Source organism: Chenopodium album, chromosome 2, assembly GCF_948465745.1.
Source record: "Chenopodium album chromosome 2, dcCheAlbu1.1, whole genome shotgun sequence".
Lineage (NCBI taxonomy): Eukaryota > Viridiplantae > Streptophyta > Magnoliopsida > Caryophyllales > Amaranthaceae > Chenopodium > Chenopodium album.
The window spans coordinates 74,817,389-74,835,741 of NC_137835.1; positions in this window are offsets into that span (position 1 = coordinate 74,817,389).

Consider the following 18,353-nt stretch of genomic DNA (forward strand, 5'->3'; position numbering starts at 1 on the left):
ATCCAAGCCTCGAAGAAGAAGTCGGGCCCGGTCGGGCAAGCATACGCCCGATCGGGCGGGCGCGCAAAAAGCAGCAACAAGAAGAAAGGCGCGCCCGATCGGGTGAGCTTAGGCTCGATCGGGCGCGGCGCACCAGCAAGGGCATAGAAAAAAAGGCGGGCCCGATCGGGCGCATGTTTTTTAGAGACATGATTAGTTTTCGTTTAAGGATTTGTTTTAGGGATGTTTAAGTACGATTTTTGTACATAATTTTGGATTACCTTCTTTTTTAGATTTTCTCTCTCTACTTAGAATATTTTCTCTCTCTTAAATTCTCTCAACTTTGTTCTTAATTCCATTCCATAATACAGATTTCTTTTGGTAACAATTTCTTCTCTTTCAATTTTAGTAATTTTATTTAATTCCTTCATTATGTCTTGCGTTATTGATTTAATTAGTTTATATTTAATTATGCTTGAGTAGTTTTATTTTTAGGGTTTATGGGGATCTAATAAATAATATGAAGGGGTAAATTTGTGATTGTTGATTATCAATGCTTGATTAATTTCCTATTGATTGATTTAATGCTATGCAATTAGGTTTGGCCAAATTTAATTGTATGAGTTTAGCAATATCAATTCGAGATTCGACAGATGAGAATTGATGTTTAGGCTTAGTTTCAATAGGCGGACTAATTTATAAATGGTTAAGTCGAGATTCGAAAGATGAGATTTAATACCGGTAAATTAACTCTGTGATTATAATATGTAGCGAAAGCCCTTTATAATCTGATTAATTGATGCTTGATGATTGTTTATTATGATTTGCCCTAGAATATTGTTTATTAGTGAACCTATACCCTAGGTTTCCCTTCGTTGATTTATACGCTTTTTATTCCTCCCCTACTCTTACTTTTAGTATTTAATTACCTTTTTACAATAAATTGTTACATGATAATTTAGATTGCATTTAATTAATTAGGAGTAAATTGACTTGTTTCCCTGTGGTTCGACCCTTCTTCCCTATCTACATAGTTAGTGGATTTAGGTTTATTTTTGATTAGGTGAATACGACTTGATCCTGTCAAAATTTTGGCGCCGTTGCCGGGGAAACAGTTTTATTTTTATTTTCTGATTATTTTTTGTAATCTAGATTATCCCCTCTTGTCTCAGAGAACGTTAGTTCTTTGAGGCAATTTGTAGACACCCATTTGTGTCTCCCCAAAACCAAACCCAGTGATGAGTACCTTTCACGTCGAATCATAATTGAATGAAACGAAAGTGTGGAAAGGTCTAGTGTTGCGGAAAGTTTTATTTCTTTTCTTTTCTCTTTGTTTTTGAAAACTTTATTTTAAGAAAACAGTCAATCCAGTTTGGTTGGTCCATTATATGGGTCCAATAATGGTGTAGTTGGATGGGGTTTGCAAAGACCTTTCCAACAATATATTATAAGCCCAATTCCGATGAATATTGAGGAAATTATGGCCAATTTACTAAACTGGGCCCAGTTTGAGCTTTATGTACGGCCTAATGATCTAGGGGAGGGCCTAATATAATTTATCATTCCTAATGCAGTTAGGAATGGTTTTAGTCTTCTAGAACGTTCTAGAAGGTTCTTTTCATTCCTAATTTAATTAGGACTCTTCAGAGTTTTAATTAGATCAAATAGCATTTTCGAATGAAATTATATTATTTTATCTTCCAGTACGGTAAGTTTATCAGATTTTCGAAAACGCGTTAAAAGCCGATTTGGCGTCCAACCCCAGGCCTTGGCGCCTGGAATCGTGATTGGCGCCAGACGCCAGCATTGGCGCCTGGCGCTAGCCACTGGTCCTGGCGCCAATGAGCCAGGGCTGGCGCCGAGATGGTTTTGCGGTCTTCAGACTCTGTTTTGATAAATTATCTTTTTTGGATGATTTTCTCTATAAATATCGTATCAAAAACTCCGTTTTGATTCACCAATTCTCTTTATTCTTAAGTTTTAATCAACTTTCTTCATTCACAAATTCTCATCAACAATTAGTTTTAATTAGCATTCATCAATTCTTTTCATTCAAAATTCATTCATCAAGCTTCCATTCTTTAGCATTCTTTTCTTAATTTCTTTGCTTTTTAACACAAAATTCCGCATTCACAAGATCTAGAAACACCTAGCCATATTCGAAGTTGCCTTCGCCCTAGACGTGAAAGGTTTCAATTTCTGAGGGTTTGGTCCCAAATTTCTATTTCCATTATTTAATTTAATTGCTTTGATTATTATTTTCCTTGAAGTTACTAACGTGTGTATTTTGTTATTAGAAAGAGGTACGAGGCATCCAAGTAAGTACTTAAATTGATTTTATTGATATTATGATGTAGATATCATGTCTATATTGTTATTATTATGATATTCCTAGTATCATGTCTAGGGTATTTTTAATTAAATATGATTGCTATGATGCCTTTTATTCTCTTCCTAATATTTATTCATGTTAGTATCATGTTAGGGCTAAAGATTTGATTTTTATTGCTTAGTGACATGCTAGGGTTTGTTATTAATCTTGTTAGTATCATGCCTAGGATCTTGCTATGCTTTAACATGATTATGATTATGATTAATGTTATTATTAATGATGTTGATTATTTATTATGTTGCTTGATACATATTATATTTATTCTTTATTGCTTTATCACACCTTTTTATGCATGTTTAAAGGGAATTGGTACTTCTAATCACGCTTAATAAGATATTTAATAATCTTGTTAGGGTTAATATGATTATAATTCAAGTGATCGCCAATAATAGTTTATTTGTGCATTAAATTCAACCAACATAGATAAACAGGTTTAGGTTAATTCTATTGATTGCATGTTAATTAAAAAGCGCACATGAATACGAGCAGAATAAAGTAGAGGCCTATTATTAGGGCAGGTTCAATCTCTTTTAGGTTTGATTTGTACCTTCATCCCCGAACCCTTATTTGGTTCATGACCTTATGGAGTTGACGATCTCTTGGATCGTTAAGGGGTGTAACCTTCACCTCGTGAACGGTTTACAAGTTCCTTAAAAACTTGTTGGCGACTCTTTTGCTCTATCTTCTTCCCTTTTGGACGCCACCGTACTTTAGTGTATGTTCACAGTGGGGTTCAAGCTAGTGGGATTTTAAAGGCTTGAAATTATTCCCTACAGTTTTTGGCGACTCTTCTGGGGAGGATTTCTATTTTAATTCCTGAATTTGTTTCGGCAATGATTTAGAATGAGTGGATGAGACTCGAAAAGTTCTAAGTATTTCATGTGCGTAATTTTGATTAACATTATTGTCATATGCATAAAAAGGTTCTCATTGGAAAGACCATCCGTAATGAGTCAAAACATAGGATTTTACACGTAGAAAATTTGAGAAATGTCTTTCACAACTAGGACTGAAATAACACCGCGCGAAACAAGATGATTTTATTGAGAACAGAAAGCTGCTGAGGCATGCGGGAAGTAGCGTCAGGGGCCAGAGCTTGGCGCCAAACTTTTAGCCGTAGCGCCAGACGCCAGTATCGGCGCTAGGCCCTACAGTTAAAAGTTGGCGCCAGTCTCTGTTTGCTGACGCCAATTTCCCCCAATACCGAGCAAGAAATATGCGTTCTAATTTCGACCGTATTTTTTTCTCACTTTTCTGAAACCCATATGTGTTCTACATATGGACATAACCCTCTGGGAATTCATGCTCTATCTACCTGATTGAATGCTCCTGGCAACAAAGGGTACATCTGAGAGGTTGAATTCACCAAACCATGGAAGTGAGTTTTTTCTAAAAACTCGCGGTGTTCTATCCACGCGCGTTAACCCTTCACGGCTAGGCTTCTACGCGGTGCATCTGGACAATTAACCATGGACCCTATTTGACTAAACCATATCCCGAACTTTAGAGAACTAGAGCCATGGTTAGGTTGCGAACTCATTGCATCATATTGTGCTTACTTGACTAATTGTGCATTATTTGTTGTGCATATATATCCTATGCTCCTCTTAACCGTTTGTTGATTTGTGTTGAGATTATAATTAATGACTTAAAGAACTTTGCCTAATTAATTAGTTAATTTGAGTCAATAAAGTTTTTTCTTCTTTTAATCGGAATCGACCTAGTACGACTTTAGGCATACCCCAGTTTACTAATAATACCGAAAACAGTCCCAGACCGAGGCTCCAACATTGGTGCCAAAATCTGAGCTGTAGCGCCACTGTATGGTGTGTAGCGCCAGACATTTACTAAAAAGTCTGGCGCCAATCACCATATTGTGACGCCAGTCCTGTCGCTTGGCCGACAGTTCGGATTATTTGTCGAGTCATCACCTAGGGTCTAATTAACCAGTTTACTAATTAATTCGGTTAATTTTCGCTGTCAATAACACCTTGTCAAGTCATTAATCGAGTCTTGGTCACATAGTCTAGCCACATGGTCATGATACGAGTCTTAACGCACAATTTACACTCACTAGTCTTAGCACACACTTTGAGTATACATCACCATGACCATGTCGTAGGTCCATGCATGAGTCGGTCTTTCCGTCATTTGAGTTGGGGGGTACATTCTATTCCTAATTCTTCATATCCCTCCATCTAAATATTCTTCACATTCTTCCATCTTTCTTCACCTCCTCCATCCATTGCATGTTGAATAAAGTTTGAGTCAAATAATTAACAATAAATATCCCCAATTTCCTTTTCCACAGTACTTGGTCGAGGAGAGAAGGGAGATTAATCAAGGACAACCGCTTTATTCAAGTCTCGCTTTTTGATAAACCGATTCGTCAAAAGAGGAAGGCTAAGAAGATAATGGCAACTCAAGAAGAAGTCAATGAGCTTAGGAACCAATTGGTTACCATGTCTGAAACACTGAAGCTCCTCACACTTAAGGTCGATGATCCCGTGAAGCAACAACGGATGGATCTCATGCAAGAGAGTCTAAGCAAGCTATCTAGTGACTATAAATTTCAAGGCATGAGTTCGCAAGGGGTCTCGCTGGACAAGGAACTTCTTCCGCATAAGTTCAACGCCACTGACATCCCCAAATTCAAGGCAACAGATAACCCTTACTTCCATCTAAGAGCTTTTGAAACAATAATGAACATTAAGGGTATCGATAAGAAGGTTTTTTCCTCTTTGTTCCCACTATCTCTTGAAACCGTTTGCCAACAATGGTTTTTCTCCCTTGACAAGGAAAAAACCTCTACTTGGGAATCAATAGTGAATGCTTTCGTTGATAGGTACAAGTGCAATATCCAAGTTGAAACCGACCATAGACAACTTGAGATGCTAAGACAAAAAGAGAATGAAGGCTTTACTTCTTTCTTTAATAAGTGGAGGGAAACTTCCGCCAAGATGATTGAGGTCCCCACTGAAAAAGAATCCGTGAGGATGTTTATCAAGAATCTCCAAGAAAAGTATTCAAAGCACTTAAAATATCAACACAACTTGAATACTTTCAAGGCCGTCTATGACATAGGTATCGAAATCGAAGACGACCTCGCAAAGCAAAAAGCTACTAACAATAGTAACCACGGTGGCTGGAAAGGAAAGAAGAGCGACAATCTTTCTTCTTCCGAAAACGCCCACTCTAGCAATAATGTTAGTACCTTTGACTATAATGATGTCTTAGCCATGGACAATCAAGGATCTAAAAGGAAACCAAGGCGAGAGTTCACACCCATTGGAATGACCTACGATGCTGCTTTCGATCGTCTTTATGATCGAGGATTAATCAAACCTATTGGCCCTACCGAGGATCCAACACTAGAAAATCGATCTTCGAGATGGAATCCAAATTCCTATTGCAAGTACCATCGAGGAAACGGTCATACCACTGATGAATGCTACAGGTTTCAAAATCTCATTCAAGACCTCATAGAAGCAAACAAGGTCCCATTGCCTCTAGCTAGCGAGAAGACTGGGTGATGATGAAGCGAATGATACAAGACAAGAGGCGAGCTACAACGACAAGATTTCATGGCCTCTTTTTCTATTTCTTTTTCATCTTTTCTTTCCCCAATAAGTCTAGCATAGGCACCTTTTCTTTTCCTTTAGATTATTTTTGTAGTTTTTCTTTTCTTTTCCCTTTTTAATAAAATGAGCATTTATTTCCTTGCATATGATCATTTCATTACATTGCATTAAAAAAAAAAAAAAATCCATGTCGAATTAAGCACAAGTTATACCAATGATTTGAGGCACCCTTGTAGCCACATCATATCTCCTTTCACCTTTCTAATTTACAAATCCTTTCTTCATAAACCACTTTGAGCCTCGTCCAACGATAGACCTTTCTTTTTTCAACCTACATCTACCTAACCCTGGGATGGGATGGTGTGCAACTTTTGCAATTCTAAAAAAAAAAGCTTGAGTGATTTCAAAAGATCAAAATAAAAATAAAAGAAAAATAAATAAATAAAAGTGTACAAAAGGGCAAGTGTTCCAATGTCTTTGATATGAAAATATCTTTGATATGAACACGTCTCAGATTGTGTCTCTTATCGAGTGCTCGGTACCGTGCCTGAGAAACATGAATGCCAAGTGAGTGATATACCGCATGATCGGGATTGCCCACGCTTATTAAAATAAAATAAATGCTAAAGCAAAAAGAGATAAAAAAGAGCGAGAAACTTTAAGCATAAAAATACAAATATTCAAAAGCAAGGTTGCACACCTTGGGGGCTTATCTAGGGTCTTGAGCCTTTATCCCCTTCTTCTTTAAACCTTTAGCCTAACCACATTACAACCCTTAAAAAGACCTTTTTTGAGGTATACACACTTGTGCGAGGTTCGGCTAGAGCTACGTTCAGCTTGATTCCTAACGGATACGTAGGCAACCTCACATCGAGGTGCGGCCGTAATAAACATGCATTCATATTCACATTCACACACTTGCACCATGATCATATCAAAGGATATCCTACACTCATCCCTATTCACTTAGAGCTAGACTTGGGGGCTTGATCCCTACATCATTAGCTTACCTAGCCTAAGAGTCACCACCATTTGACTCTTTTCAATAATATATTTTTTCACACACTTAGCTCTTGCGGCCTAACTTTAGTGTCACTATCACACACTGCACAGATACATGACCAAATATATTTCCCTTAGGAACCCTTTGTAATGAAATCTTAACGCTGAATCATGCTTCGTCAAAATCACTCATAATTATCATTGCATCATGAAGTATGAAGTGCTTAGCCTCCATTCCTAAGTTACCCAAATACTTTCATCACCGAGTCAACCATTGAGATAGCCTAGGATGGATTAATCCTTGCACCTTGAGAGATAGTATCAAACAACATTTGACTAAGCTCATTCAACATGCATCTTCAAACTTTTGATTTTCTTTTTCACGTCTTTTTTTTTCGGGAGAAAGTCGGTACCCTCCACAAAATTGACGGAAAATTTTTGCTTTTTTGCATTTTTTGAGTCGCACGATCACATTACAATGCACACACGAGTCATGTACACATTGAGTCATGTCGTGCCATATCACTTTGATTTGAGTCTAACACATGTGTCATTACACTTCGAGTCGAGTCAACCTCGAGTCAGTCAAACATATCGAGTCAAGTTTATACCTTGAGTCGAGTCGATGAGTCAAGCAACATTAAGCCTTAGGTCAATCCTAAGATAATTGAAAAGATTGGCAAAGTTCTATAGTCAAAAAATAAATACAGGTGCAGCAGAATAGGGAAGACCCTACTCCAATTCTTGGCGCCATAGATATCTCAGCAACGACAGAGCTCGAAGCCTCTCAGAAAGGTGATTTCGACCTCATGCAGCAATTTCGGGTTCCTTGGTACGCCAGTTAGCCCCTATAAGCAATTTGACATGAGTAGTAGTCGGCTCGATTACAATCGTAGTAAGTGATTGACCTGACAAAAAATCGTCTCACTTAGCTTAAGCGCCTAAAACACTGGCTCATTACAATCGGTTCAAAAGCAAACACTTAAACGACAATATTTCCAAATATGGATTGTCGTGCATTCTTATTAAACGACAAAGTTTTCCAAAAATTGGATTGTCATCCCCAACTGACAATATTTCCAAAAACGGATTGTCGTGCATCTTCTTCAAACGACAATTTTTCCAAGATTGGATTGTCATCTCTGGCAAAGTTTCCAAACGTGGATTGTCGTGCTCCTTCTTTGTTGGCAAGTTTTTCCAAGTTCGGATTGTCATACGTTCATGGATCACTGGCAAGTTTTCCGAGATTGGATTGTCATACACCCAGTTCCCTATGGCAAAATTTCCCAAAGGATTGTTGTAGGTTTCTATTCATCATAAATATCGGCAAAAGTTCCTCAACGTGGATTGTCATTCATTTCAGTAAGTGGCAAATTTTCCCGAAGTGGATTGTCGGTCGACTCTTTTTTGCAAATGTTCCAAGACGCAGATTGTCAATAGTGGCAATATTTTCCCAAAAGGATTGTCGCATAGCGTTGGCAAATTTCCAAGGTGGATTGCTTTCAAGAGTTATATTCCAAGACGTGGATTGTCGATCGTAGCAAAGTTCTTATGAAAGATTATTACGAAGCATTGGCAACTTTTCCAAAAATTGGATTTTGGCAAATTTTCCGAGGTACGGATTGTCGCTTCATCGTGACAACATTTCCAAGGATGGGTTGTTACGTGGCATTGACAACTTTCCCTAAATCGGATTGTCATACATCATACAAGAGTTGTGTTGGCAACTATTCCCAAAGAAAAGAGGATTGTCATCACAACAAAAGCACCGACATACTGGATCACAAGCAGCAAAGCGCCGACGTACTGGCATAGAAAACATTAAGAAGCAGTGATCTTTTCGAAGACTATCACAGCGGAAATTAGAGACATATCAAGAAGAAGCTCTTTGTTCAGAGACGAGTGAACATCGAAACAGCAAGGTGGCGTTCCCTAGATTGTGGAGAGTTGTCACAAACAATTGAGGATTATTTCAAGTGAAGCAATCTTCGATGGTATTCCCTTGGACGTGGAATATTATCATAGCGGGGAGGATAGTTTCAGGCGAAGCGATCTTCTAATTTGGAAGCGGTTACGGGCGTAGCGGTTTTCAAGCGGGATGGCATTCTCTAGCTTGCAGGAGGTCATCAAAACAAAGCGGCAACAATCGGTTACTTTCAGAGACGTGTGCTCGACGGTGCAAGATACGCGTTTCTTAACTCTTTTATCTGTTTAACTAACGCTAGTTTTGCAGGTATCGGCGTTACAAGAGTGATTTAGGATCGCATAACGTTCTAAATCATTCTCCGTCCCTATCGATACTTTGGCTTTCGTTTTCGAAACTTGCGTTTCTCCAAACTCAGTCAAAGTGGGGGCTTCTGTAGACACCCATTTGTGTCTCCCCAAAACCAAACCCAGTGATGAGTACCTTTCACGTCGAATCATAATCCAATGAAACGAAAGTGTGGAAAGGTCTAGTGTTGCGGAAAGTTTTATTTCTTTTCTTTTCTCTTTGTTTTTGAAAACTTTATTTTAAGAAAACAGCCAATCCAGTTTGGTTGGTCCATGATATGGGTCCAATAATGGTGTAGTTGGATGGGGTTTGCAAAGACCTTTCCAACAATATATTATAAGCCCAATTCCGATGAATATTGAGGAAATTATGGCCAATTTACTAAACTGGGCCCGGTTTGAGCTTTATGTACGGCCTAATGATCTAGGGGAGGGCCTAATATAATTTATCATTCCTAATGCAGTTAGGAATGGTTTTAGTCTTCTAGAACGTTCTAGAAGGTTCTTTTCATTCCTAATTTAATTAGGACTCTTCGGAGTTTTAATTAGATCAAATAGCATTTTCGACTGAAATTATATTATTTTATCTTCCAGTACGGTAAGTTTATCAGATTTTCGAAAACGCGTTAAAAGCCGATTTGGCGTCCAACCCCAGGCCTTGGCGCCTGGAATTGGGATTGGCGCCAGACGCCAGCATTGGCGCCTGGCGCTAGCCACTGGTCCTGGCGCCAATGAGCCAGGGCTGGCGCCGAGATGGTTTTGCGGTCTTCAGACTCTGTTTTGATAAATTATCTTTTTTGGATGATTTTCTCTATAAATATCGTATCAAAAACTCCGTTTTAATTCACCAATTCTCTTTATTCTTAAGTTTTAATCAACTTTCTTCATTCACAAATTCTCATCAACAATTAGTTTTAATTAGCATTCATCAATTCTTTTCATTCAAAATTCATTCATCAAGCTTCCATTCTTTAGCATTCTTTTCTTAATTTCTTTGCTTTTTAACACAAAATTCCGCATTCACAAGATCTAGAAACACCTAGCCATATTCGAAGTTGCCTTCGCCCTAGACGTGAAAGGTTTCAATTTCTGAGGGTTTGGTCCCAAATTTCTATTTCCATTATTTAATTTAATTGCTTTGATTATTATTTTCCTTGAAGTTACTAACGTGTGTATTTTGTTATTAGAAAGAGGTACGAGGCATCCAAGTAAGTACTTAAATTGATTTTATTGATATTATGATGTAGATATCATGTCTATATTGTTATTATTATGATATTCCTAGTATCATGTCTAGGGTATTTTTAATATTAAATATGATTGCTATGATGCCTTTTATTCTCTTCCTAATATTTATTCATGTTAGTATCATGTTAGGGCTAAAGATTTGATTTTTATTGCTTAGTGACATGCTAGGGTTTGTTATTAATCTTGTTAGTATCATGCCTAGGATCTTGCTATGCTTTAACATGATTATGATTATGATTAATGTTATTATTAATGATGTTGATTATTTATTATGTTGCTTGATACATATTATATTTATTCTTTATTGCTTTATCACACCTTTTTATGCATGTTTAAAGGGAATTGGTACTTGTAATCACGCTTAATAAGATATTTAATAATCTTGTTAGGGTTAATATGATTATAATTCAAGTGATCGCCAATAATAGTTTATTTGTGCATTAAATTCAACCAACATAGATAAACAGGTTTAGGTTAATTCTATTGATTGCATGTTAATTAAAAAGCGCACATGAATACGAGCAGAATAAAGTAGAGGCCTATTATTAGGGCAGGTTCAATCTCTTTTAGGTTTGATTTGTACCTTCATCCCCGAACCCTTATTTGGTTCATGACCTTATGGAGTTGACGATCTCTTGGATCGTTAAGGGGTGTAACCTTCACCTCGTGAACGGTTTACAAGTTCCTTAAAAACTTGTTGGCGACTCTTTTGCTCTATCTTCTTCCCTTTTGGACGCCACCGTACTTTAGTGTATGATCACAGTGGGGTTCAAGCTAGTGGGATTTTAAAGGCTTGAAATTATTCCCTACACAATTCTCATATTTTTCTTTTAGTTCCTTGTTTATGCCCAAGTGTTCCAGATCAGGTTACATTCCATTCGATCCTGAGATCGAGCGCTCGTTCCATAGGCAAAGGAAAATTTATAGACAAATTCTGGCGGGTTATGAGGAAGACAACAATCGAAGAGACCCTCCCTCTGATTCTAGCGACACTGAAATTAATGAGTAAACAATGAAAAATTAAACAAGTCCAACTTAAATTAAAAATTCATTAAGGTGCATATGACCAAAATTATTTCCAAGAACCATTCTTTAATAAAATTGATTTAACTTGGTGAAATAAAAATAAGGGCAATAACTCACTATTAATTTAATTAATTTAAATTAATCATGAGTTTTTGACAAATAAAAAGGGAGTAAGAAATATGAACACAAAGTTCAATTTAAAGATTCCAACTTTAACACTTGTGAATCCTTGAAAAATTATATCTTCCAATATGAAGATAAATGAAATTTCTATCACAAGATTCAAACTTTATGATTCTAATCAACTTAATACATGATTAAATCAAAAGTTCAACCAAAAATTCATGGAATTTAGTAACTCAAAGTTTCAATCACTTTAAACAATTAAAGATTGAATCTTTAGTACTTGGAAGCAACAAAGAACAAATTTTTCACACTTAATGCAATGGATTTGCAATTATGTGAAAATAAAAACCAAACTTTCAAGCACCAATTACTACCAAGTAACCATGCTTAAAGAGGTTTTAAATTGCATATAAAGTAAGTAAAGAACCAAATACATAACCACCATAAATATGCCATTAAGATTCAAGGTTCGAAAGACTTAAAATTTTCGTCAAAACGAAAAATCCCCCGCAAAAGGCTTTTTTGGTCCTTTTTTTTTTTTGCTAAAAACACAGTCCTAAAAGTTTAAACCATTTCCAGAACACCTTTTCCACCCAAAATTCACTATTTTTGGGCAAAAATCTGGGTTCGGGGCTGAAATCGGCTATAATATGGGCTTAAAAATAATAAAACCGAACTACTAATCTAATTAGCAACATAAAACCAGAAAAATTAAGCCAAAAAACACCTTGAAAAATATGATTATAAATATAAATGAGCAAGGCTCTAATACCAGTGTTGGGTTTCGGTGAATCCGACTCACCGCGGAAGGAAACCCGAGCCAAACCACACTCACAATAATTATAACCATGAAGCATAATTAACTTAAACAACAAGATTAAGAAAGAGATTATTACCTTTGGCGTGTGCTTCGCTCACTAATAGAGCTCTTACTTCAAAAGCTCTAAGCCCCGCTCATACGAGGACCTCGAACGAAGTCCACCCTCGACCCGAGCACCGAAAATGGTCTATTGCTTAGGAGTTAGCTAAGCTCGACCTAAACCCGAGCAATGAATTGTGTTCAAAGGTTTTCACAATGGTGATGCCTTTTTCGACACTTACTCAAGTGCTTTTCCCAATACCCAAGTTAGGTATTTATAGGGAAAGGCAAAAGTGAGAAAATCTCTCCCATCAATATGGGAGATTTGATTTTTCCATTTTATTTTAAATCAAAAATAAAATTAATGATCAAGCTAGTAATAAATCAACAAGTAGCATGCTCATAAGAGAGGTTAGGTGAGGACCATTTGGAGAAGGGGGGACCAAACTTGCTCCCCGCTCCTCTCCCATAGCCGGCCAACACATTCCCTCAAGCCAATCAAAGTGCGCCATGTGGCACCCCCCACACTTGGGCACCAAGTCACCCAAGTGTGGGCTACCAGCCGCTGCTATGCCCTTCAGCCCAACAGGCCACACACCAAGTGTGCGGGCTGCTCGATCGAGGCCTTCTACTAGCATGCCACGCACCTTGTGCGGCCTGCTAGCATGCCTCGCACTTGGTGCAGGCTGCTAGCTACAGCTTGCTAGCAGGCCTCGCACTTGGTGCAAGCTGCTAGCTACAGCTTGCTAGCAGGCCTCACACTTGGTGCGGGCTGCTAGCCTCGGCTTGCTGGCATTCCACGCACTTGGTGCAGGCTGTTAGCCTCGGCCAGCTCCCAGCATGCCTCGCACATGGTGCGGTTTTCTAGCTGGCCTTGCTAGCCAAGGTGCGCTATCACGCATTGCTAGCCACCTTGCCAGGCCATATGCCTCTAGCACTCGATTTGCTCGGGGCATTCCAATGCTAGGGGTATTTTGGTAATTTTGTTGATTTATTAATAATGTTATTGTCTTGTCTTTTATTATTTTCGACTCGACTTCCGACGCTCATTTTTTACGCTTCAAGTTCGAATTTTCCGACGTTTAAATATTAATTACTCGGACAACTCATTAATTCCTTCCAAATTAATTCGTCGCGTCGGTTCGTTAGTTGCTTGGGTGTGACCTGAAGGGTTCAGTCAAATTAAGCTGTAATATTAATTATACAATAATAATTCTGATCGGAAGCGGCCTCCACCCAGGCATTCCTGTAATACCCCATATTTTTATACGTATTTTATTTAAAATAAGTATTTTGTGAAGCATTTAAATAATTTGAAATGTTTTATACTACCTCCGGTTCATTTTACTTGCAACAATTTCCATTTTGGGGTTGTTCAAATTACTTGCAACAAATTTTTTTTTCCTTATTTGGAAACTTTTGGGCTTTAAAATGACATATATGCCCTTACTTTTTCCTAATCTATCTTATTAACACTCCTAATTTCATTTGCTTAGTTTGGTGATTTAATTAATTAATTTAACTATTCCCACCAAATTTACCCCTTCCCCTTTAAATTCCTTCATCTCCCAACCACCTTCATTGAATCTGCATTCAATTCTGGAAAATGGTTGAGAGAATTAAATTCTGGAATTTTTTTCCAGAAATCACACCCCCCTCTCAAACCCTACCTTTTTAAATCTCTCACTTTCGTACTCTCTTATTCTCTCTCCACTTCGCCTCCTCTTTCTCCTAAAAAAAATGGGTTCTTTCCTCTTTCTCTCTCTTCATTTTCTGGGTTTTTTTTTTTTTTACTACGAATCACCTTAATTCACTCTTCAAATGTCTTCTTCTCAACCTAAAATTATAGATCTGGTAAGCCATGAATCCCTTTCTTCTGGATCCACACGATCCCCACCTAAACCTGAGGCAACCACGTACATACCTCGTTGTGGTTCTGGTGTGATGAAGCCACTCCGTCGTGCTTCTGTAATTGCTCGGAGAAATATTGTAGAGGCGAAGCTTGCTGAATACATCTCAAGCGACGAGGATGAGAAGCCGACAAAGTGTTCTGGGTCTAAAAGGCCTGTTCCGCCACCTCACAACCCAGATCGGAAGGTCGTTTCCACCAAAGAGGGTGGATCTGCTGCTGTGGTGGCTGTTCCAGCTGCTTCACCACCACCAGACGCCAATTCTGAAACTGGGTCTTCTTTGTTCCAGGAGCTGACTGCTAGAGAAGTCCTTCAGCCACCTACTTCCCATCCCATGATAGGTGGGAGTACTTCTGGGCCTAGCGCTGGTACTAAGCGCCTAAGAGCCGGCTTACCAAGGGGGCAGGATCCAGATGACGTACTGGATGCTTGCCTCCAGATCTACTACCCCCAATAGTCCCTTTCCCCATACTAATTGGGCAGTGTAATTCCTAATACCCTAATCTTCTTCTTTTGTTCCAATTTGTGGTTAATTATGCTATTGATGAGACCCCTGTTCTTTGTTATGCTATTTCTGATAGTGTTGGTTCATTGGGTATGAATTGATGAGTTTCCTGTTATGTTTGGGTATGTGTTTTGGTATGCGTTGTTGGTTGTTTGGGTATGAATTGTTGTTTGGCTATGAATTGATGAGTCCCCTATTATGTTTGGATATGTTGTTTGGTTATGAGTTGTTGGTTGTTTGGGTATGAATTGTTGTTTTGGATATGAATTGATGAGTCCCCTGTTATGTTTGGCTATGTTGTTTCGGTATAAGATGTTGGTTGTTTGGGTATGAATTGTTGTTTTGGATATGAATTGGTTTGTTGGTTGACTTGAGTAGTTGTGTCGGTGTGTTGGTGGACTGCTGCTATGATTTTGTTGATGAGTCCCCTTTGTGTGATGCATTGAGTCCCCCCCCCCCCACAGCTTGCATCAAATTGAATCCCATCCAAATGATGAAGGGACTCATCTGATAGCTATTTAAGTGTCATGGCTGCTCTAGTTACCTCTGTTTAAGGCTTCTATTGAGGTACCATAACTCATTGATGCCTTAAAAGAGAACTTAACCCTTTCTGATGGGTGATTAGTACCCAAAAAGGTTGTGTTTGCATTAATAACAAAAGGTTGTGATTTTTACAAAACCAAACTAAATAAGCATACAAGACTGCCTAAGAATGTGTAACTTAAGTATGTACCAAAATACACCTAACCAATACCAACAAAAACAACAAAAAACATGTTAAGATTGTACTGGTTATGTGTGGCAGTCTTTGGCTCGGCTGGTTTGATTGTGCTTCCTTGTATTCTTCAATCTGCATCAGCTTCCATTTGAAATTCATTTGCACTACTACTTGGGATTGTGATTGAATCAATATAGGTAACAACCTCTGCAATCAATTCCTTGTCTACCTGAAGCAAATCTGGTAAAATACCTTGCCTGTCTAGACTTCTTTTTTTCATGTGTGGTGGTGTATAGTTGTTTCCTCCTTTTCTTGTTAATACCTCAATCATGCATGACTGAAGTGTAATCCAACTATATTTGTTCAACTCTGGATCAAATTCTTTGAATGCTATTTTAACTTCTTTGATGAGATCATCTAAATTTTAAAGGAATGACTGATAGTGCAGTGATTGAATGACATTGAATAGTCCTAAGTCTAGAACATTCATGTCTGGTGATTGAGCTGGTTGAAAAACAAATTGTATGTTGAATCCATATGCTTGACATGCTTCTTGAAATTCTGGATCTTGTGGTATTTGGTGAGGCCTAGCATTGTCCCATTGAATAGTTATGTCCTTGGGAAGTTGTGGGGGCCATTGTTCATGTATTGTTGGCAACACATGATTAAGTAGCATGTCCCTTATTGCTTCCTTGTTAATACTCTGGACTGCATTAGCCTCTCTGGTTCCCTTGTCTCTGTTTTTACTCTTTTTATTTGCTTCCTCATACTTGACAAAAGGGAAAAGACCATACTTCCCATCGTGTAATAATTGTTTGTTTGCATCATACAATGGTTTTCCAATCATGCCCATAAACATAGCCTTCACCTTAAACCTTCTGGACTGTTGTGCTCTGTATGGATTGTCTTCTGTTGGTAGAAGATAAAATGTCCTTGTTTCTGAGTTTATAAAAAAACAACTTTTCATCAATGTGTATCCATTGTTGCATGTCTTCAAACGAAGGGTCCCCTTATGCAGGAATTGGGGTAATGTGACTAAGAACCCATTTCAGTCTTGCTATTTTATGATGCTCAGTGAGTGCTGGTTTGTTTGTGCTTGTGTGTGTTCTCGGTCTACCCCTTTTCCTTAACCTGTGAATAGCTGACTTAGACACATGAAGTGCTGCAACTAGGGCTGTACACAGTTTGGTCTGGACCGTAACCAAACCGCATTTTAGCGGTTTGGTTTGGTTTACGGTTTGGAAAAATATGGTTTGGTTTCGATTTTTTTGGGAAATACGATTTGCGGTTTGGTTTGGTCTTTCAAAAATTATAAACCAAACCAAACCGTAAACCAGTAAACCGCATTTTAATATTTATATAATTTTTAAATAAATTAAAATAGTTATTATATATTATAAAAAAAATAAAAATGAAAAAAATGAAAAATCATTAGAAGACTATAAGGTCAGTATTCTATACTCAATCTCAAATATCAATACTTAAAATTCAATAGGTCATATAACTATAATGTAGTATGAATTTTTTTTCTGGACAAATGTATTATGTTTTTTTCCACTGTTAATTTGTTATGTATTATTTTTATTATGTGTTATTGTGTTGGCACCTAGCACTTAATTAGTTGGTTGTTATTTTTAATAAAAATTTTTAGTATAATTCAATACCTTTGGGATAATTATTTGAACTTTATTATAAGTTTATTAATATTTGACAATTTTTAGGAAAAAATGTCGTCTCATCATAAACCGCAAACCAAACCAAACCGCACCAAACCGCATTATTACGGTTTGGTTTCAATACTAATATGGTTTGGTTTGGAAAATTGACCAAACCGTATTTTGCGGCTTTGGTTTGGTTTAGACTCAAACCGCACCAAACCAGACCATGTTCACCCCTAGCTGCAACATATCCTCTTTCAGTTTGTCTTTTGTACAAAGGCACAGATGTTAAGAATTCATCAGTGTACTCTTTTTGTTTTCTGCCAACAATACCTATTTTTTTGGTCCTAACATCTACAACATTTCCGTCTAACATGTGTTGCTTAATTACCTTAAACCGTCTTGTTGTTGTTGATCTATGCACATGATGCTTTCTGACCAAACTGGATAAAAATCCTCTTGGCAAAGAGTCCCCCTCCATATTAAGCATGATCTCATCAACTAGTTGACGCTTTTCTTCCACTGTCATTTCTCTGCTTTGTCTTCCATACATATGCAGTGGACCATGTTGTTCACCATCATCATCTGCATCATAACCAGCTTCTTCTTCTGAGTTGCTATTGTCTTCTTCACTTTCTTCTTCTGTGAAATGATGTCATGCTTCCATTGTCTGCTCCTCATTGTACAGTTGATTTTCATTAAAAAAGAGTTCTTGAAAGAACTCTGCCATGAGTCCTTTACCTTTTTTTTCAGGCTGTCTGAAGGTGATGAAGTGGTGGCTGGAATTTTTTGGATGGTCTTCAACGGAGCCTAGAAGAACTGATCATAGATGCTGCTTTTGTTTAACTTAGCAATGTGAATTTAGGCTAATTTTAAACTAATTATAGGCTTTTGTAATTTGTAGGCTTGTGTTTTGTAAATATTGAATTATTCACCCTAAACCCCCCCCCCCAACCCCTCCCTGATCTGCCTTTTGCTTGAAAAACAAACTGTTATGTGGTTTGGAAAGTCCTCTTTTTATAAGGGGAATTGATTTGAATGTTAAGAAAAACATATTTTGGGGTATTTGGCAAAAATT